The sequence below is a fragment of the Malaclemys terrapin genome, chromosome 12 (assembly GCF_027887155.1).
Source record: "Malaclemys terrapin pileata isolate rMalTer1 chromosome 12, rMalTer1.hap1, whole genome shotgun sequence".
In the NCBI taxonomy this organism is placed as follows: domain Eukaryota; kingdom Metazoa; phylum Chordata; order Testudines; family Emydidae; genus Malaclemys; species Malaclemys terrapin.
Window position 1 is genome coordinate 30,787,714 of NC_071516.1, and position 21,998 is coordinate 30,809,711.

The 21,998-nt window shown below is 57.4% G+C and overlaps 1 pseudogene; it reads right to left on the bottom strand.

Moving 5' to 3' along the window:
* Window positions 1–8,995: 8,995 nt before the first annotated feature.
* Window positions 8,996–17,420, bottom strand: LOC128847073 (fibrinogen-like protein 1-like protein; annotated as a pseudogene).
* Between the last annotated feature and the right edge of the window lie 4,578 nt (window positions 17,421–21,998).

The following is a 21,998-nucleotide window of genomic DNA, read 5'->3' on the forward strand; positions in this document are numbered from 1 at the left end:
TTCCATAGATAACATGGAACAGACCGACCCATCCCAATGACAGGGGCAAAAGGGTAAAATGATGGATAGAGTTGTTTTGATCGAACCAACAGGTACAAGGTGCGAGGCGGCACCTTACTGCATAGAGGGGTTGTACCTTGCTACGTAGAGGGGTTGCACCTCAATACGTCAGGAGTGATGTGTAACTTGTTTGTACCTGTGTATAAGAATGTGTCCCTGGGGTGGTGTCTTTGTCCGGCTGAGGGGGCAGTGGAAAGTCCCGCCACTGAGCTGAGGCCATTGCCGAGCGGCACTTTCTAGCAGTATGCCCGGTAGACTAAGTAATCTACGGGGAACTGAAATTGTGTCAGGGTCGCAATAAACCTGGCCGAGGTGCCTTTGTACCTTACTAAACTCTGTGGTTATTGGGGGTTCTCGTCGGGTTTGCTGTGTCAGCTATCTGCGCAGAGCTGGGGCAGCACACAGAGGGAACACGCACGCAGCCGAGTGATATCAACAGGAGAAAGCAGAAGCACCACACCGGTAGCCTCTCACAACACTGGTGACCCCGACCGCTGATCTGGTGAGTAAGCAAAACTGCCGTGGCAAGAATCACTATCTAACATGGCAGTAAACCTCGAGCTAGGGAACCCCCTTATTCCCTCCCTTATGATCCCCACGGAGTTTGATGATTGTTGGACCCGCTGGATTGCCAGTAAGGGGGGTCCATATGAATTTAAAAAAGAGAGTGGGGAAACATGGACTGGCTTATGTAGAGCGATGGTAGAAACTGAGGCTCTGAGAAACAGTAATAAGAGTAAAAAAGCAAGAATTTTGCAACTTATGTCTCTGGCAGTGAGATGGCTCAGGCAGCATGCTGGAATGCTGGCCAAACAAGTAACAGAAAAAACAGGAGAAGTAGAAGAGGTAACCCGGGCAGTTGAGCACTGGAAAGCCCAAGCTCTGTTAGCAGGGCAACAGGCGGTCCAAACTCATGATATGCTCGAGCAAATGAAGCAGGAAAATAAAAAATTGGAAACAGCTGTAGAAAACCTGCAGAAGCAAAAAGCACCGTCCCCTGGGGTTCAGTGTTCTTCAAGTGCTTTTATAGTGCCTGAGGAGTGGGGACAGAAATGGAAACAGGTGGCTCTTGCCAAGTTAAGAGATGGAACATGGGACAGTTGGGATAGATGCTGCAATGGGGACATGTGGAATGACTCTGTTAAAACATCCTGCCATGACCCATGGGCAGGGGCTACCGCACCGCAACCGCCACCGTATGATGCAAGCCAGGTTTTCGGCAAGCCCTCCCCAAAACCTAGATCAATTCCAGTAAAGACAGGAGAAATGGGTGAAGATGGGACTATAAGCCCCGGTGAAAATCATATTGCCCCCTTTACCCTTGATAAAACCCCACGCACTCCCCTAAATAGCCCCCCCACTTTAAGGTTATGGGATACAGTAGAAACTGAAGCAAAAAAATTAGCTGACCATTTAAGAGAGCAATGGCCCGCCGTGCCTATGAAGACAGGGAAAAAGATCACGAATATAAAAGTGCCCTTCCCTTACAAAGGGAGAGTAGTGCAATCCTAAAAAGGGCTGCTCTGTCACCTGGGGTGTTGCCAAGCTTCCCCACTGCCTTTGGGTCAGGGATTGGCGACCAATGTCCCAGGCTGCCTGCGTGCATCCTTGTGGCTATGACTGTCAGTAATCATCTTCTCCTGTCACTTTGCCACTCCCCCATCACCACAGGACTTTTGAAAAGAGATGTGCGGGAATGATGTGGGCATGAGGTTGATTAAAATGGGAGAGTCATTGCACTGAACAATCCCATTCTCTCAGCTGCTGAAGGTTGGCCCAGTGGCACAGACTGTTGCAACTGGAGGCTTCTTTAGCTGCATTGTATATCCATGACTTCCATGGGTGGCAGGTTTGTAGAAATTTTGGTGGTGCCCAGAACCCGCCCCCCCAAACTTGGCCCCCCACCTGCCTAAGACTCTGGGAGGGAGTTTGGGTGAGGGGAGGAGGTCTGGGGTGCAGGTCCTGGCCTGGAGATTAGGGTGCAGGAGGGGTGCAGGCTCTGGGATGAAGTTTGGGTGGGGGAGAAGGTCTGGGGTGCAGGCTCTGGGATGGAGTTTGGGTACTGGGTGCAGGCTCCGGGCTGGGGCATGGGGTGGGTGTGCAGGAGGGGGTGTGGGGTACAGGCTCTGGGATGGAGTTTGGGTGTAGGCTCTGGGCTGGGGGTGGGGGCGTAGGAGGGGATGAGGGTTGCAGGCTTTGGGAGGGAGCTTGGGGGTGGGAGGGGGTGCAGAGGGAGGGGTGCAGGCTCTGGGAGGGAGTTTGGGGGCAGGAGAGGGTGTGTGCAAAGGGGGAGGGGGTGCACACTCTGGGAGGGAGTTTGGGGATGGGGTGCAGGGGTGAGGGATGTGGGACTGAGGATGAGGGGTTTGGGGTGTGGGAGGGGGCTCAGGGCTAGGGCAGATGGTTGGGGTGTGGGGTGAGGGCTGAGGATGAGGGGTTCATGATGCAGGAGGGGGCTCTGCTGGGGCAGAGGATTAGGGTGTGGGGGGATGAGGGTTCTGGCTGGGGCTGGGGTTGAGGAGTTTGGGGCATTGGAGAGGTTCAGGGCTAGGGCGGAAGGGCAGGGTAAGGGCAGCCTGCCCCGCCATTAGCAGTTAGGGGACACTAGGGCTCTGGGGCAGCAGACAGCAGTTGATGCCGGGAGCTGGTGTAGTGTAGGATACCACTCCGCATAGAAATGTGCTACACCAGCAGCACAAGCAGGCACGGGAGAGGCGCGCTGCTTTTTTTCAGGCAGGGATGCGGCGGGGCAAGGGGCGAGTTGGCCCCACCCCTGCACCGCCCTCACCCCACCCCCATTCCACCCCTTCCCCAAAGTCCCCGCCCCACCCTGTCTTTTTCCACCCCAGCCCCACCCCCTTCCTACCCCCATTTCACCCCCTTCCCCCAAGTCCCCGCCCCTGCCCTGCCTCTTCTCCACTTCCTCCCCTGAGCGCGCCACATCCCCGCTCCTCCCCCATCCTCCCGGAAAGTCCTAAGTGCTGCCAAACAGCTGTTAGATGGTGGGAGGGCAGGAAGTGCTGAGAGAGGGTGGGAGGAGGGGGGACATGGTGCGCTCAGGGGGAGGGAAGCTTGGCTGCCGGTAGGTGCACAGCATCTGCTTAGGTGCACAGCATCTGCTAATTTTTCCCCGTGGGTGCTCCAGCTGTGGAGCCTAATGTTAAGGCCCAGGAGCACCCACAGAGTTGGCGCGTATGTGTGTGTTTGCTTTATTTACTCAGTAATCTACTTTGATCTATTTGCTATCCCTTATAATCTATCCTTTGTAGTTAATAAACTTGTTTTTGTTTTCATAACTGGGGGGCAAAAAGCTGTGCATATCTAACTCCACATTGAGGAAGGGAGCGAATTTCATGAGCTTACGCTGTACAGTTTTCTGTGCAGCGCAAGATAATTCGATTTTGGGTTTATACTCCAGAAGGGGTGTACACTTAAGTGCTGGGCAAGTGTACACTTAAGAAGCTGAGTCTTCCCATGCAGAGCTGATCTCCATGTCTGTGTCTTTCTGCAGCTGGGTGTAGCCCTACCAGCGTGCGTGCTAGCAGAGGCTTGAGGGCTTGGCTCAGCAGGGCAATGTAAGGGAACCCAGACTGGTGGGGGGATCAGTGGTTCCCCAGTACATCAGGTGGCACCTGGGGGGGGCAACCCATCACAACAACCAGGCCCTAAAAAGTCCTATGAACATACCAACAGAAAGGGAGAGATGGGTCAAGCAGGGATCTCACTCATGCCTAGGTCTTGCTCTCAGCCCTGTAGCAAGGTACAGGCAGGTAAGAAAATGACCTCACATAATTGTGTGAACTCATATCAGCTCTGCAAGACAATGCTGGTGAGGCCGGGACCTCACAGAGGCCTGTGCACTGACATCAGCCCAATAGGACAAGGGTACTGGTAGATGTGTCAAGTGATACCAGACACCTCTGTGTTCTTGGGGAACCAGGGTGCAGTATCCAGCCTGACTCATGAAAGACACCCCCCTCCCCACCCCAGCTTCTGCTTAAACCAAAACCCATCAGAGGGGAAAAAAATTGCAGAGAGCAGTGAAGGGCATTGGGAGACACACCTAGATCCCTCCTGACAAGGGTGACAAGATTAAGACATCTCCTTTAGCATACAGAATGGAGAGCAGAGACAACTCCCCTAGCCTCATCTGCATGAAAGATGGGACAGGAAGACATCTCAATTTACATACAGAATGGAGAACAGAGAACCACACTGAATTCTGGGACCAGAAAAAGCAGGGAAGCACTGCATCATGGGAATCTCTGCTCCAGATGCTAATGAACCTATGTCTGCACATACCCAGCTCAGCAATTATCAGACCAATTCTAGTAATGAATCCTTAATTGATATCCAAATACTGAAGCACTCTAGTTGCATTGTGAGCTCCCTGGAAGAAAACACAACCCATAGCCAAGAGTGATCAGCTCCTATTGTCTAGTTTAAAGAAAACCCTTGAGTCATCAGCTTACCTATAAACAAATCTATTGTTCTCCCTTGAACAATTGTATTTTTTCTACAAAAATCCCTACTCGCCCTCTAGTCAGGGTTCTGATGCTTAGATCCAAACTATGCATCAGTTCCACTGGAACTCCATCTTTTCCTGACTGATCGTGCTGGGGCTCTGCCTGTCTCCTGCTCTCAGGACCCTCCGCTACCAGGGCCGGCTTTAGGCCAATTCCACCAATTCCCCCGAATCGGGCCCCGCGCCTAAGAGGGCCCCGCGCCCAGTGGCAGGGCCGCCGGAGGGGAGGGGAGAGGAGAAAGAAGTGGCCGAGAATCCCTTCCCTGGCTAGAGGCTCCTTTTTAATTTTTACTCACCCGGTGGCGCTCCGGGTCTTCGGTGGCTAGGGTGACCAGATCACCCAAGACAAATATCGGGACGTGGGGGGAGGGGGGGGATGACGCGGGGGGGGGGGTGTGGCGGGGGGGGGCAAAAAAAAAAAAACCTTCCTCCGCAAGCGCTGGAGGGAGGCCCGGGAGACTCAGGGGAAGCGCGGGGCCGGGGTGAGTAAGAGTCTGGCCTGGTCCCGAGCAGGCAGGACTCAGTTGGGCGGTAGGGCGAGGAGGGGGGCGGCCCGCGGGGCCAGGCGGCGGCTGTTCTCACCCCCGGCCAGCGGGACTCGGGAGCAGCCGCTGCTGCAGCTCCCACTGCCGCGGGGGAGGAAGCGGCCATGGCGCTTGGCGGCTGCGGCTCTGGCGCCCCCGAACCCCCCGAGCCGGGGCCTGCTGCGGGGACCCAGCAGCGCGCACGCTGCGCCCAGCCCCTGGCCAGTCGCGTCTGGGCTGCTGCCCAGCTGGTGCTATCCCGCGGCGGCCCCGGAGTGGGGGCAGCAGGCCCCAGCCCCCCCGTCCCGCTCGGGTCCCGCAGGGGAATGAATGGGGCTGGGCTGCCGATGCCTCCGCCCCGGGGCCACCACGGGATAGTACCAGCTGGGCAGCAGCCCAGACGCGACTGGTCAGGGGCTGGGCCCAGCGTACGAGCTGCTGGGTCCCCGCAGCAGGCCCCGGCTCGGGGGGTTCGGGGGCGCCAGAGCCGCAGCCGCCAAGCACCATGGCCGCTTCCTCCCCCGCGGCAGTGGGAGCTGCAGCAGTGGCTGCTCCCGAGTCCCGCTGCCCGGGGGGGGAGAACAGCCGCCGCCTGGCCCCGCGGGCCGCCCCCCTCCTCTTCCTACCACCCAACTGAGGCCTGCCTGCTCGGGGCTAGGCCGGACTCTCACTCACCCCGGCCCTGCGCTCCCTCTGAGTCTTCCCGGCCTCCCTCCAGCGCTTGCGGAGGGAGGAGGAATGGTGAGCCCGGGGAAGAGGCGGGGATTCGGGGAGGGAGCCAATCGGGGGAGGAGGGGGCGGAGTCGGGGTTGGGGGTGGGGATGCGAGCACTTCCGGGCTCTAGGCTCCGGGGCATTTCCTTGTTTGTCCAGTGTCCCGACCGCACGTCGGTCGGGACGCGGGACAAACAAGGAAATATCGGGACAGTCCCGATAAAATCGGGACGTCTGGTCACCCTATCGGCGGCACTTCGGCAGCGGGTCCTTCACTCGCTCCGGGTCTTCGGCAGCACTTCGGCAGCAGGTCCTTCAGTGCCGCCGAAGACCCAGAGCGAGTGAAAGACCCGAAGACTAGGAGCGCCGCCCGGTGAGTACAAGCCCCACGTGTTTTTTTACGTGGTTTTTTTTTAGTCATCCCTGCCGGGGCCCTGTCGAAACTGTTCGAATCGGGCCCCGCACTTCCTAAAGCCGGCCCTGCTGGCTATGCCTCCTCCTAGGGGATGCAGGGACGTGCTGGCCACTTCTGGGAGCCCTGCGGAGCCAGGGCAGGCAGGAAGCCTGCCTTAGCCCCGGTGTGCCATTAACCAGGAGCCGGCTGAGCGCCGCCTGGCCGGAGCTCGCACCCAGAAACCCTGCCCCAGGTCGGAACCCCCTCCCACACCCAAATTCCCTCCCAGACCTCACACCCGGCACCCCAACCCCATGCCCCAGGTCGGAACCCCCTCCCACACCCAAATTCCCTCCCAGACCTTACACCCGGCACCCCAACCCCCTGCCCCAGGTCGGAACCCCCTCCTGTACCCTAATCCTTCCCAGACCCCACACCCCCACCCGCACCCCAATCCCCTACCCCAGCCCTGAGCCCCCTCCCGCACCCAAACTCCCTCCCAGAGTCCGCACCCCAACCCTCTGCCCCAGCCCGGATCCCCCTCTGGCACCCCAAACCCCTAATCTCCAGCCCAATCCCAGAGCCCGCATCCCCACCGGAGCCCTCACCCCTCCCTGCACTCCAACCCCCAACTCGAGCCCAGTGAAAGTGAAAGTGAGTGAGGGTGTGAGAGCGAGCGATTGAGGGAGGTGGGCTGGGCTGGAGTGAGTGGGGGTGAGGCCTTGGGGAAGGGCATGAAAGGGGTTGGGTCAAGGGCGTTTGGTTTTGTGCACGTAGAAAGTTGACAGCCCTGCTTAAGGACCTTTGAAAAGCAGCCTCCTTAGCACCGCTCCTGATACCAGGGGCCAAGGCGCCCCCGGACATGAGAACCACAATAGGCCAGAGCAAAATGCTGCGTTAGAAATCGGAGCTCAGGCTGCCAAGCGAACGATAGCTGACAGACAGGAGATGCGGGAATTCAGGTTGTGCCTTCAGCCAGCAACTGGTGTTCATCCGTTTGCACCACACACACACCTGTAGGCAGGGCCACTATTTCCTTGTCTGTCTGCCTGTTTAGCGTCTCTCGGTCCTTACTGTGCCCATCACCGTGGTGTCTGAGTGGCAAACCAAGGGTTTGACGTGTGCATATGAAACTGCCTGACTGGAAGGACGTGGTTTGGTGTGGATCAGTGACTGCTGGGGCGATTGGTGGCAGAAGGCTCTGAGGGCCTGGCTCATTCCGACCTGGCTCATTCCAATGGCTTCTACAGCTGACAGCAGCCCAGTCTCCTGCCTGGGTCCGACGCAAACCAGGAAGTAAAGACCACGGTTAATAAGAACAGCTGAAAAGATCATTTTCGCTGAGCCCAGCCCTGCACAGATTTCCAGCTTAGGTTTGCATTTTCAGCAAAAGTCCTTCTTGATTATTTTCTCCTAACCCCTTTGTGCCTCCATAATAGCCAGCCACCCCGTCAGTCGCATCCTGGGGCGGTCCAGGGACAGCGTGTGTGCGTGTATGTGTACGTCTGTACATATGTGTATGTGTACATGTGTGTATGTATGTGTGTACGTGTATGTGCACATGAGTGTGTGCACGTGAGTGTGCGTGTGTATGTGTGTACATGTACCCCAGTCAGATGTATACATCTGGATTTCCTTTGAAAGAATTTTCAAATTGAGCTGATCAAGTGCAATGGCAAAGCACCCAATTCCTCTGCCCCCCAACTGCCTTCGCTGCTTTTACGTACAACCTGCTCTGCTGGCACCTCTGACTCCTGAAAGCCCTAACGCTCCAGGGGAGCAGGCCGTTACCTGCCCTGCCCTGGCTGCCCCGGGTGTTACCTCGGAGGGAATCGTTCCAGATTCCAATGAGTGGCAGGTCCAGGGAAGAGCCTTATCTGGGGGGAGGCTGTACCAGACCCGCCCGACCCAGGCAGGCTCCCAGGTACTCTCTGCTCGGGGCTGATAAGGCTCCTTACTAGTTTCTCTCCAAACAAATTCCAGTTCAAGACACCTGAGAGCTCCACAGCAGGGCAGCATCTCCAGAGCGCAGCAGGGCGGGGGTTAGGGGGAGCAGTCGGTAGCAGCACCTGCCCCTCGTACGGCAGGAGCGAGAAGTGCCAGCCACGTGCTGCCTCCATCCCCAGAGGCCAGGTGAGAGTGAATTCCCACGTCCCCGCACGAGTGGTTCCGTCACTATTCTACACTTACATGGATTTCCAATGTCAATGTTTCTAACATCAGCTTTGCCAGCTCTCCTTACACCTTTGTCTGCTTGAGCAAAAACCTGAAATGCAGCTACCTCCTCCTGCTGGGTGACTATAGACCTTAATGACAGACCTCGGAACTGCTTAGTCAAGCTGATTAGCTGCAGCCCCTCGGGTTGCCTGCCAGGCCACAAGTCATTTCTGTGCCTCTTCCCTGCTCCTTCTCAGCATTTGAACATCATTTGACTAGTGTGAACAAGAGTCTATACTGGGGAGAGCCCAGGGTGAGAGAGTCACTAGACTCTTGTCAAGGCTGCTTCCCCACTCTGAACTTTAGGGTACAACTGTGGGGGCCCGCATGAAAACTGCTAAGCTTAACTACCAGCTTAGATCTGGTCCACTGCCACCATTCCCAAGTGGATTCCCTTCCCTGGGAAGCCTCGAGAAACCTTTCACCAATTCCTTGGTGAATACAGATCCAACCCCCTTGGATCTAAAAACAAGGAGAAATTAACCATCCCCCTCCTTCCTCCCACCAACTCCTGGTGGATCAAGTTCCAAACCTCTTGGATCTTAAAACAAGGAGAAATCAATCAGGTTCTTAAAAAGAAGGCTTTTAATTAAAGAAAAAAGGTAAAAAACATCTCTGTAAAATCAGGATGGAAAATAACTTTACAGGGTAATCAAACTTAAAGAGCAATAGGCCAGAGCAAAACGCTGCGTTAGAAATCGGATTCAAAGTACAGCAAACAGAGGTAAACACTCTAGTAAAAGGTACATTTACATGTTGAGAAAACAAAGTAAAAACTAACACGCCTTGCCTGGCTGTTTACTTACAAGTTTGAAATCTGAGAGACTTGTTCAGAAAGATGTGGAGAACCTGGATTGGTGTCTGGTCCCTCTCAGTCCCAAGAGCGAATGACTTCCCAAACAAAGAGCACAAACAAAAGCCTTCCCCCCACCAAGATTTGAAAGTATCTTGTCCCCTTTTTGGTCCTTTGGGTCAGGTGTCAGCCAGGTTATCCGAGCTTCTTAACCCTTTACAGGTAAAAGGATTTTGGAGTCTCTGGCCAGGAGGGATTTTATAGTACTGTACACAGGAGAGCTGTTACCCTTCCCTTTATAGTTATGACAACTCTGGTTATACAGTGCTCTGTATACATCTGTGAAGCAGGAGTGCTGAAACCCCAGTCACAGACGGGGTCCAGCCCCAGAGAGCGCCAGCCTGGCCCTGGGGGGTGGGGGTGGGAGGGCGACACGGAGAGCAGTTTGGTCCGATGGAGGGCACTGCTGCCAGGTGGCTCATGGGGAGGGGCGGGGGTGGGCTGTGGCGTATGAAGAGTTCAGGTTGTTTTGGAAGGGGAGGGGTAGCCATGTTCAGGGGGGAGTTGGGGTGTGGGTGGGACCTCAAGTTGGGGGGAATGGTGCAGGGGAACCCTGGGTTTGGCAGGGAGCCCCCAGTCAGCAAAACGGCTGAGCGAGCTGGTTGCCCGGGACAGGCTGAGGATGTCCCGCTTGCAGCGTCATGCTCCAGCCTGGCGAGGGATGGCTGGCTGGGGAGGGCACCAAGCGCAGCCTGCAATGGGCAGAGTGGGGGGTGGGGGTGGCTCCCAGCACGGACAGCGGAGATGGGAGGCGGTAAGGGGAGAGGTCAGTGCCCTGGGCAGGGGGATCCCCCGCTCCCCCACTGCAAAACAGCACACCCCCACCTCACCACCAGCAACCGAGATGGAGGGGACAGCTTAGTGCACGGGGGGGCAGGGTCCCTGATACTCCCAACTGCAAAATAGCAACCCCCTCCCCCCTGTCTGCACCCCAGATGCTGAGGAGGGAGGAGGAAACCTTCCAGCTGCACCTCAGCGGCTCCCAGCTTCCCTCCCCCTGAAAACATCCCTCTTTCCAAACCTGCCCCCAAACCCCCTCCTACGCACTCTCTCCACGCAGGATCTGTCAGGAAGGCCAATTAGACAGGGCCTTGTGTCCTGGGGATGCACTGAAGGGCCATGGTCAGGAAGGGAATGGAAAGATGCAGTTGGGGGAGGGGCAATGCCCCTTCACATTCCCCCCCATCTTCACCCCTGCCAGTGGACCAGCCAGGACTACGTCATGGCCCATCTTTGGGCTACAGCCCACGATTTGGGAGCCCTGCCCGAGGGTGAACTTCATTAGGCCCAGCTGACTTGTTCTTTAGCCTGTTCTTTCCCTGTTCGGGGTGCTCCTGCCCCTGGCTGTTAGCATTAATGGTGTTCAGCATCTGGTCACAATGAACTTTGATTGAAGTGAAGACTGAAGCCAAACAGGCAGGAAATGCTCAGAGATGCTCAGAGGACGTCAGCCTGAAAGATAAATACACTGCTAGGAGCTGGATTATACCATGTTATGGGTGGAGTTAAAATCTCATTGACACAGCTATGAGGATGCACTCTTCATTTAAGACAGCTGGAAGCAACAGGTAAGGGGGCCTCGTGTAGAACAAGCCATGATGGCGTGTGCACAGAAACTAGCCCCAGGTGGGCAGAGGATGCCACCGAGCATTGTTCTGAGCTGGTGCGTGTGTGAAAGAGACAAGCCGGGCAGTGCAGCCAGGACACGGAGGCAGAGCAGGAAAGTCGAGCAGAGCCTGTCAGCATGGTGTGATCGTGGGAGGAGCATAGAGAGCTTTTGGGCCAGGTGCTGGCTAAAGAGGCTTGGAGCTGAGAGCAGGGAGGCTAATCCCTGCTGTTGGCTCCTGCTGTGTTTGGAGAAGCAGGACTCTGTATGTTCCTTGTCAATAAACAAGACATCAAAAAATTACCAGACTCCACTGCCAATTTCTGCTCCCCACTGGAACATCCCCAGGGCCCCAAACTTTGACTAGCCCCTTGGGTTGAAGAGGGACACCAATATCTTTATTGTGTGGTTTTGTTGCACGTCTATCTAATCTCAGTGGTTTATCAGCAACTAATTACTGTTGCAATGTTTTCTCATGTAATAACCATATTTATTAAAAACACAGAGGCCAGGTTTTTGAACCCAAACTCACCACTGCTAATACATGCAGGATTCAGATGTAAAGTCCTGGCTTTGAGTCATCCCTCATTTAAATGCTCAATGACAGTTGCTAGAAATCCAGTGTCATGATTCATTGATCACTAATGCCAAGGGGCAGTGGCAGGGCTGGGAGAAGCAGAGGTAAATGTGGGTCTAAAGTCGTAGTGAGTGACATGGCTTCCAGCGAGGCAGAGTGGAAGCGGGGGTCCAGTTATACACACCAATCACACTCTTTGTGTCATTCGAACGCACCGGCGGGGTCAGCTCTCAGCGTTTATTCCAGGGGATTTACCGTGCAGAAGCCAACAGGGAAGGGGGTGAGTAGAGTGGAGGCATTGCAGGGTCTGCACTGATTAGGTGGGGGATGGCGCTCAGTGTCTGATCTAATATGGTCTCCCCTTCTCAGCGGCGCCGGCTCCCAAGGAGGATGGGCTCCTCCTGCCGGACCCAGCACACATCTGTTGGCTTAACCAGGATGAGGGAAGACTTGCACTCCCCACTTTTACAGAACCCTGCCCAGTAGATGTAGCCTTTCCCATTGAGCAGGACGTTCTGACACTTGTCGTACCACCAGCCTCCATAGCTACTTGCGCAATTCCCACTGGTCTGGTCCTGATCCTTGTCACTTGTGCTGAACTTCATGTTGTCGTGTATGCCCCCCAGGCCGGAGTGGTAGGTGGTGAGATAGTCCTTGCCGTCCCCAGAGTACCTGCCCAGCCTCAGAGGGTACCCGCTGGGCTCATCCTCGACACTGATGATGTCGTACTCTGTGTAGCGGGTGTTGTTGGATTTGTCCTCCACGACAAAGCGGACCTTGTAGATGTTCTACCGCGTGAGCAGGGACAGGTACTCGTTGCCCAGCCAGTAATCCTGCTGCACGTTCCCAAAGCCGTACTTGTAGGTGCTCCAGGACTCCTTCCAGGTGATCTCTGTGTTGTAAGAATTTCTCTGGACAACGGTCCAGCCTTTGCCTTCGGTGTCCATGTCACACCACACCACTCGAGGGGGAGAGCCTGCCGGCTGGATGACATGGACCCCTCTGGGGCTGTCCCTGGGGATGTTGCTGCAGTCTTTGGGGAACCCTGAAATGCCACGAACATCAGGTTAAGGGGGTAGGTGGGGGGGGGGGGAGAGAGAGCGCTAGCTAGCTCTCTCAAATCAGCCTGTGGTAACTGGAGCCTGGGTTTTTAGAGGCAGGTCCTGTGTATTTCATAATACTACAGCCACAGAATCCGCCCCGGCCATTCCTGGCCACAGAATCCGGCTCCAGATCTTACACTTTCATTTTACCAATAAAATAAAATAAGAATAGTTTCTTGCTCTGCTGGTTTTGAAGAAACCTTGAGGAGATGAGTCAAGTGTAAACCAAGGCTCTGTATCCTTCCTGCGTCCGTACTGCTGAAGAAATCGTTTCGGGTGGGTGGGGGAGATGCTGCCAGATCCATCTCAGTGAATGTTAATTATGAAACCCATCAGTGACAATTTAAATGGGATTTTTCAAAGAGCCTAAGGGAGTTGGACACCCGACTCTGATTGGAATTCAGTGGGATTTAGGCACCCAACTCCCTGTGGTGCCTTTGAAAATTCCAGACATCCTATCGAGGGGCTTGTCTTTGGGGAGAAATTGTCCCGAACTATCCTGGTAGAATGAGAGCACTGTGGTTATACTGCCCCTCCCCTCCCCAGGGTCCTTCCTCGAGCCTGAGCCCCCCAGCTCCCCTACCCCCCAGACAATCCCCCTGTGTGCCCCAACAGCTCTGCCCCCCTCCCCCATATGAGCCAAGCGGGAGGAGCTGCTGAGCTCTGCGGGGGCAGGGGCTCAGGGCCACCTCTGGAGCTAGCTCGGCCCCTGGCCTGCCTGGGCAAGCCCCTGAGCAGCTCCCAGAGCCGCTGGAGGTGTGGGGAGAAGGGAATGAAAACCCCTGACAAGGAGGAACTGACTCTCTCTGCTGCCTGGACTCTGGGGGCAAGGCTTCTAGGCATGAGCGAGAGATCCCCAGCTGTTAGCCGGGGCTAGCCCTAGTATAGGAGTTGGTGAGATGGAAGGGTAGAACTCCCAGCCAATTTGGGGGGGTGCCTGGTTCCCACACGCTGCCCTGCGGTTGGCACCAGCGCTCTTCAGTCACTGCCGGCAGCTTGGCAGCCGTTACCGGAGAAAGGGATAACGAAACTGTGGAAAGCAAACAGGCAGTCGAGCAGCACCTCCCCCACCCCGGCTGGCCCATTCCCAGGCGCTGGAGGCCTCCGAATGGGAGTAGTGGGCTCACTAGCGCAGGCCGGCCTTGCGATCCCTTCGGAGAACTCAGCGTTTCTTTGGGCCCAGCGCTGGCGGGGGGGCGGGAAGGTGCATTCAGTGGATAAGTGGATCTAGGGGTGACCCCGGCATGGGGGAGAGGAGCAGAATCAGGCCCACGATGCCCTGATCTCGGATATGGCAGATGATAGAAGCTTTCCGACGGGTTCTCTACTCACCCCTCTCGACCTTCTTGTGGTCCAGGGCCTCGTTGCCCTGCACGGGGGCTACGCCAAGGAGCGCCATCATGGACAGCGCAGACAGAAGCAGGAGAGAGCTGGACTGGAACCCTGCAGGGGACAGAAACCGCTGGACATGAGACCAGGAGAGAGTTTCACAAGTGCCTAAATCCCACTAGAACTCACTGGGATTTAGGCACTTAAGTGACTTAGCCACTCTTGAAAATGTTACCCTTAGACGCTAAGGCCAGAGTTTTCAGAGGGCTCAACTACTGGGCCAGATTTTCAGAAGAGCTCAGCTCCCAGGTAGGCACCGCAGGACATGGCTGCATGTTCAAAGGGGCTCAGCATGGGCAGGGTGGGCCCAAGTCTCTGGAGACGGGGTGAAGCCCACCATTCACCTCTCCCCCGGCCCGGCCACTGTCTCCATCTCTGCAGCCGGCCCTATTAGCACACAGCTGGGACCCAGCTGCATGGTAAAAACCATTCAAAGATTGCGGCTCCGATTGCCTGGCTCCCGGATCCCGGGCGGGTCAGGGCCGGCTGGAGCGCTCCCTGTGGTGGGGAAGGAGCTGCCGCCTCTCTCCCCGCACTGCACCGCTGCAAGGGGAGTGCTGCTCGGAGCAACCTCCTCCGTCCCAGCTCCCCCCGTCCACAGTCACTACCACCAGCCGGAGGGCAGTGCCCGCTCACCCACACATAGACAGCAGCTGGGCAGCCTCCGGCAGGGCTCAGCCCCCCTCAGATGAGTGCCAGGTGAGAGGGGCCCAGAGCGCAGAGCTGCTGTGTGCCCCACGCCAGGCATGCTGCCCCCTGCACTGCAGCCCAGCAGCCGAAAGGGGGACACGCTGCTGACACTGCAGCTGTTCTGTGGGCCCAGCTCAGGCCAGGCTTAAAGTGGGCAGAGTTGCCAGGGGCCACAGTCCTGGCCAAAAAGAGTTCAAAATGGAGCCGGGTCGCTGAGGGGTGCACTGTAAGCGCTGCCCTAGCAAGGGCATGGCCATTTATTTCAGCCGGGATTAACATAGACACCCCTCCCCCTCCCCACACATGCTTTTCCCAGGCCACCTTCAGCACTCAGCGCAGGGATTCACAATGACCTTGCCGGGATCAGCAGCCCAGAGCAATCCAGACTCTTGGACAGAAACCGGCTCATTCACCCCCCGCTCCGCCCCCAGGTATATCTATCCCGGCCCTGGTATTACATCTTGTGTAGCTACAGCCCACATAACGCAGAGCACGGCATATGCAGCCCCCAATGGTAAATAGGTTGAGAACCCTACAGCAGAGGCTCACGTGTGAAGCTCCAGAGGTCCCAAGTTTGATTATAGCTGCTGCCGGCCCATGACAGGTGCAAAATGGCAGCTTTTTGTGGGGTGAGGCGGTGTGGGGTGGGGCGGGCAGGGTGTGTGTGTGTGTGTCAAACCAGAACAGGCTAAAGCCGCACTGGAGTCCGGCACCGTGCTTTCTGTCAGCCATCATTGTATTCATGTGGTGTTGCAAAGTTAGAAAGTCCACAACTAACCCCAAAACGTGCAAATGAATTAGAGAGAGAGAGAGAGAACACCGTGTAAACGACACACCGAAACACACTGTTGCAATGGAAACACTTTGCCCAGACATGATCCCCAGACAGATTTCATTGGAAACACCTTCTTTTTGGAGCTGCCTGGACCCCAAATTCTTCAGACAATGCCACAGCCCAAGTAACTGTGACATGCTGCCAGCAATCTTAGGTATCCTTGTGAGAGAGAGGAGAGAGGCGTAACCCCATGGCAGGCAAAGGGTTAAAGCTTTAAAGGAGAAGGATTTCAGTGAGTCTGACAAGCCAGAACTACAATGTTTGGAACCGAAGTGAAATAACAATCTGGAGTCACTCATCCTTGAAAACACGCCTCCCCTTCTCCTGACGCCCCAGAGGAGCGGGGACGCTGCCAGCTAGCAGCCGTTCACACACTCTAATAGTCTAAGACACAGAGGGCCTGAGTTCGACCTGTGACCTTGGAAAACTCATTACACTGCACCATACCTCAGTTTCCCCATTTTTAAAACATGGATTATGCTAGTTCCTTTGTGTTCTAAAGTACTTTGGCCCCAATGCCCAAAGGTACCTGGGGCTGGGCAGGAGGATTCCTGCCTAGGGTCCAGCAGAGCGCTGGGCAGGGGATCCCCGCCAGGCTCCTGGTACTCCATGGCCCCGGGGGCACTCTTTACCCACCAGGAGGCACTGCCACACTCCTAGCTAGCCAGGCTCATGCTGCAGCATGCACTTGCTGGGGGAAATGCTGCTCCGTTTCAAAGGAAAAGCAGCATGTACCTCACTGCGCCCCCATCCCTTGTGCCTCGGCCAGGCAATGTCGGGAAAGCAGAGGATGCACCAGGGCTCCCCTCCCCCTTGTGCACCTGCCCGGGCTGAGGGGCAGCACTGAGAGGAGTGCAGGCTGCCCCTCTCTATGCGGTAGTTACTGCGTCTGTCTGGGCACGTTCCTTCCTGTGCCCGGGCACTCAGGGCACATGGTGTCCCACAGGGGCCACATAGCATGCCCTGCCACTGCACCTCCCCCACGTGCCCACACCGCCTGGGGCTCTGGTGCCCACCACCAGGCTCTGGCCCTACATCTCCAGGCTGTGTGAAATACTGGGCATTTCAATAAAACTCACCCATCCCGACGCTGCAGCTGAGCGGGCAAGTTAGCAACCTGAAGCGTCCCCCACTTCCACATCAGAAACCAGAGCCGGGGCTCCATGCCTTTATGGGGAAAGCGCCACTCCACACCCAGCTTATCTTGCTTTCTCAACTGCTGGCCTCAAGCCTGGCCTGTGGGCAGGGAGGGAGCCCCCTCTGGAACGTCTGCCCATCCTTTATTTACCGCAGATACCAGATTTCTTGGGCTCCCTCCCTTCTCCCCGAGAATGCCAACGTTTCTGAAGCCGGGCAGGTGTGAGCCAGGGATTTAATTTCTCAGTGGGACTCTGCGGCATTACTGTATCATCGGCCTTCCAGACGAAGGACGCACTAAATGGAGAGGATCAAGCCAGAGGAGATGGCAGGAACGGGGGTTGTGCAGAACGTGATGGGGGTGTAACGCTTGTGCCAGGTGGTATTGGCAGTGACAAGGACAAGAATCAGGATCTCGGGGTTCCTCTTAGCATTCAAAGCAGAACCAGCTGGAGCGCCCCTCCCAGAAATCTGGGAAACTGACCAGCACGCCCCTAACAGGCAGCTGTTGCCCCGTTGCGAGCACTGAGTCTGTGTCTAACACACGAGAACTTTTATTTAGAGGAGAAAGAAACGCAGCATGAACTGGGGAAACCACCACAAGAGTGACTCAGCAGTATGTGAACTGTGAGTGAAACGCCCGCCCTACAATCTATTGGGCAGCAGCCCCTTGCCTCAGTTTCCCAGCTTGGGATGAGAGAGTCCAATGGACGAATGTCCCTTTGGCAGACCCCTCCCATTTTCCCTCTGCTGTCCCCTTACCCAGTTTACGGGCCCAGCTCAGCAGAGTTTGAGAGTTCAGGGGGAGTTCGGGGGGGGGTTCGCCTCCTGCCCCAGGGAGAGAAGGGGTGGGCCAGGGATGCCTCTGCCTCTGCTCTGCACCGCTGCTGCTCCATGCTGCCGTCTCTGCCTGGAGCTGCGATGCCATGCTGTGAGGGGCCTCCAGCCCGGAGTGAGTCCAGCTCTTAGTGATTTCCCTGGCTAGGGGGAACCTCGCTGCTGCTCCCCCCTGTACTGTCTTTCACCACAGCACCGGCTCTATCGTGCCCAGGCAAACCGGCTTCACAGTGTTTTCAGCTCTAGGGACCACTGAGAAGAAACCAGGACTTCCAGCTGAGTCCAGTCAACTCTGTCTTTAAGCACTGGGCAGACCCAACGTTTTGTAGGCGCCTTTCACCAAACCCACACACCCGGTGGGAACCCCTCTCCCCACCCCCCTCGGACTTTCAGTTCCATTTGGTATCACTAACCCCTGCTTAGCACGTGCGGTTACAGAGACTGAACACCCGCTCCCGCCATTGTCCCGACAGGTCACGGCTGGGTGAGGAGATACCTGAGTGGGATGGGCTGGAGCGAGACTGCGCTGCTGCTGCATCTGTCCCACAGGGAAGAGGATCAAACTGGATTCATTCAGTGACTGTCAAGGCAGCTGCTCTCTGTGTCCCAGCTCTCTGGCTGGGATACAGGGGGCAGGAACTGGTGCATTAGAGGGAACAGGTCCACGTCTGTATAGTTCTGGAAAAGAGCACCCAGGCGGTTCACCCGCATGCACGCTTCTCGACCCTGCAACTTGCCAGCACCTGGCACACGCCATTGAAATGTGCAACAAAGGACACGAGATGGGACCTGTTTATTTTGTTGAACGTGGCACCAGTTTGCTTAGTGTGATGTGCTCCAGTCTGCTCATTTGGGGACCAGGTTTTGGGATGAGGGGGAGTTTGTGCTGTCAAACAAACAACGAAAGAATCTCCCACATGCAATTCATGCTGCCTCCTCCCCCCCGCCCGCACACCCCGAATGCCAGCTGCAGCCAGCCCCATAAGTCTGGCTGCCCCAACAAACTGGTAAAGCAGCTTCCAATGGATTCTGGCTGATTCTGGCTACGCATCTGTGACGAACTGGGACTGTTCTTACTGTGGTCTTTGAATGCTGACTGGGGAGTGTGGCTAGGATAGTCTGCATTGGGGGATGGGAGACTGACTGGAGAATACCTGAGAACCCAGGAAGGGGTGAGAGGCCAGGTGACACCTTTGCCCAGGAAACTGAACAAAGGCTGTGGGAGGGGTTGCTGAAGGGAGAGTTTCAGGAGCTGGCTGGTGGAATGGCTGGGAGGCAGACAGGGCTCTGACCTCCCAAGGGGGCTGGGGTGCCCGAGGACCCCAAGATGGACCTAACTGAGGGGGTCCTGTTTTCTGTGCCTGCGGGACCTGTCTTGAACTGTGTCCCTGTCGCCTAAATAAACCTTCTGCTTTACTGGCTGGCTGAGAGTCATGGTGAATCGCAGGAAGCCGGGGGTGCAGGGCCCTGAGTCCCCCCACACTCCGTGACAGGATCACCCCCATCAGCTGGGCGTGCTGGGCCGACCCCATGCACAACAGGGGCAGCAGCGCAGCCGCCCTCACGCTCTGATTGTGACTAGGGATTGTGGGGGCTTCTCACCTGTCCCATGGAAACGTGGCCAAAGGCGCCAATTGTCCCTTCATCAAAATGGCGCCATCTCCCACTGCTGCCAGCGGGGCTGAGGCCTGCGCGAGGGCCGCCCCGTCCCCACGCTCTGTCTGCATGTGGCAGGCAGGCTGCCCTCCTGACGCTGGATGCCACCTCCCGCTGGGCTCCAGGAGGCTGAAGCCGAGCCCACAGGCAGACTGGCTGCGGCCATGGTTCAGGGCCTGGGCAGCGCATGGGGACGGTGAGGGGATGTGGGGGGAAGGCTGATCGGGTTGCAGGGGGATGTGGGGTAAGGATGGGGGCAGGCTGAGGGGGACAGAGGGATATGGGCATGAGGGAGACAGAGTGTGCAGGGAGAACGCTGACAGGGGTAGTGGGTGTGGGGGGCAGGGAGAAGGCTGAGGGGGCCAGGGAGTGTGGGGGGCAGGGGGAAGGCTGAGGGGGGCATGGGGATGGGGCAGAGGGGAGGCTGAGGGGGTTGGAGGTGATCATGTGGGATATAAGAGCGGCTGAGGGAGGTGCAGGGGCATGTGGGAGCAGGGGGCAGAAGAATGTGGGGGAAGGTTAAAGGGGCCGGGGTTTGGGGATCCGAGGGAGGCTGAGGGGGGTACAGGGGGGTGGGGACAGGAAGGAGGCTAAGGGAGGCAGGAGGAAGGCTCAGGGAGATGTGGGGGGCAGGGGAGAGGCTAGGGTTTGTGCGCAGAGGACAGTGCTGGGGCTGGCAGATGGGGGGATCATGGCAGCTCTCCCAGACAGGGAGGTGGGGTGGCCTTCCTCTCCCAGCAGCCGGGGCTGGGCCGTGCTGCAACGTTCCCAACTCTCAGGCAGGGCTGGCTCTAACTTTTTTGCCGCCCCAAGCAAAAAAAAAGAGTGCCGCCCTCCATAGCGCCGCCATAACACACGCCCTCAGCACCGCGACGCCACCCCCCTCCCGCGGAGCGCTGCGTAGCCGAACACCCCGCCCCCCGCGAAGCGCCGCCGAACACAAACCCCTCCCGCGGAGCGCCGCCGAACACCCCCCCCCGCAGAGTGCTTCCGAACACACCCCACCCCCGCGGAGCGCCGCACCGCCGAACCCCCCAGCCCCCCGAGGAGCGCCACTCATCCAAACATCCCCCTCCCGCAGAGCGCCGCCAAACACCCACCCCCCGCGGAGCGCCGCGGAGCCGAACACCCCCCCCCTGCGCGGAGCGCCGCCAAATGCCGTGCCGTTGAACCCCCCCCACCGAGCGCCACCGAACACCCCCCCCCCGCGGAGCGCCGCGCCGTGCTGCTGAACCCTCCCACCACCACACATATCTCCCACTGAGCGCCGCGCCGCCAAACACCCCACCGCCGAGCCGTGCTGCCAAACAGCGCCCCCGTTCCCGCGGAGCGCCACGCCGTGCCGCCACCCCCCCCACGGAGCACTGCTGCCGAATCCCACCCCCCAGTGCCCCCTACACGCCCAACCGACGAAACAAAAACAACCCACCCCACCCCCAGCGACCAAACTCCCCCCCCCAAAAAAACCCACCACCCCAAGATTGGCCGCCCCTTACCAGGTGCCGCCCCAAGCACGTGCTTGGTCGGCTGGTGCCTGGAGCCGGCCCTGCTTTCAGGGGCTGAGTGCGAGTCCCGGGCTTTGGGCACCAACAGGAGGAACTGCCGTGATAGTGGGAGAATCTCCTCTGATGCCGTGATGTTCAGGGCTGGGCCTGCGGGCAGAGCTCTGTGCGAGAGCCCCGCGGCTGAGGGCACAGACCTGCCCTGCTCTCCCCGCGTGTCTGACCCCATAGCAGAGAGGGTGCCAGGGCAGGGCACGGGGGACCTCAGCAGAGGAGAGGGCGGCGGGAGGCAGAGGAGTGTTGCTGCTGGGTGCAGACAGTACCAGGCAATGGCTGGCAGTTCCCCTGCCTTACGGGGAGGAGAGGGGAAGTGGAGTCTCCATCGGAGCAGCCAGCAGGAGCTGGGCATTACAGGCTGACTTTTCTACCTGAGATGATCACACCCATTGGCCGGGGAGTCAAAAGCCGGATGTAAAAACATGCTCTGATTTGTTTTCTTTTTAGAAAAAGGAACCCACCAGCCTCACTGTTCCTTCTCCCCGCTCTGGTGAATACTGGGTCAGCCGCACGGACAAGCCAGTCTGCTGCCTTGCTTCAGGGCTCAGTTTCTTCTTCAGCTGAGGAGAAAGGAACCATGGAACAGCAACGTAACGTCACAGTCCCTTTCCCCACCTGTCCTGTGGGGTCTTCTGGCCTTTAGAGCTACTGGTCAGGGCCTCCCCCAGTCTGCGGGGGGCCACAGGGCCTGCTGGCCTCCTCGCAGCCTCTGCTGAGGCTACAGGAGAGAGGCCTCTTCAGTTTGCAGAAAGAAAGAAATCTCTGGGGTGAGCACACAGCAGATGTCTGTTTTCCCAGGGCCAGATGCTGCCACCTTGTCACTGGAAGGGCCCGTGTGACCTCTGACCACAGATGAGGGAGAACGCCCAGCCTGGCTAGACAGATTCCTTCGTGCCATGGCTGGGGACAGAAGCCTGCAGCCAAAGCTCACACTGCAGGAAACAACCTGCAGAGGCCTTTCATCTCCCCAGGGTCAGACGTCACCACTAGGAGAATGTGAGCGCCGGAGCACTGGGGGAGCTGGCCTGAGATGGCATCCCAGGGCACAACCACCTGTGTCAAGTCCATTCTGATTCCACGCTCAGCAGAGATGCAGGGAGCTATGCGGTCAGGAGAGGCGCTGGTCAGAATTTGCCAGTGGAACTGTTTTTCCATCAGAAATTGCCAGCTTGTCAAAATCCAAACGTTTCGTGGGAACACGTCGATGTGGACAAACCTTCAGACAGAAAGCAGGCAGGTTTCGCACGGAAAGCTGCTTTCCTCCCTGCCAGCTCACCCGCCTGCCCACCTGCTTGACAGGCTGATGGGGGGCCTGGGCTTCCA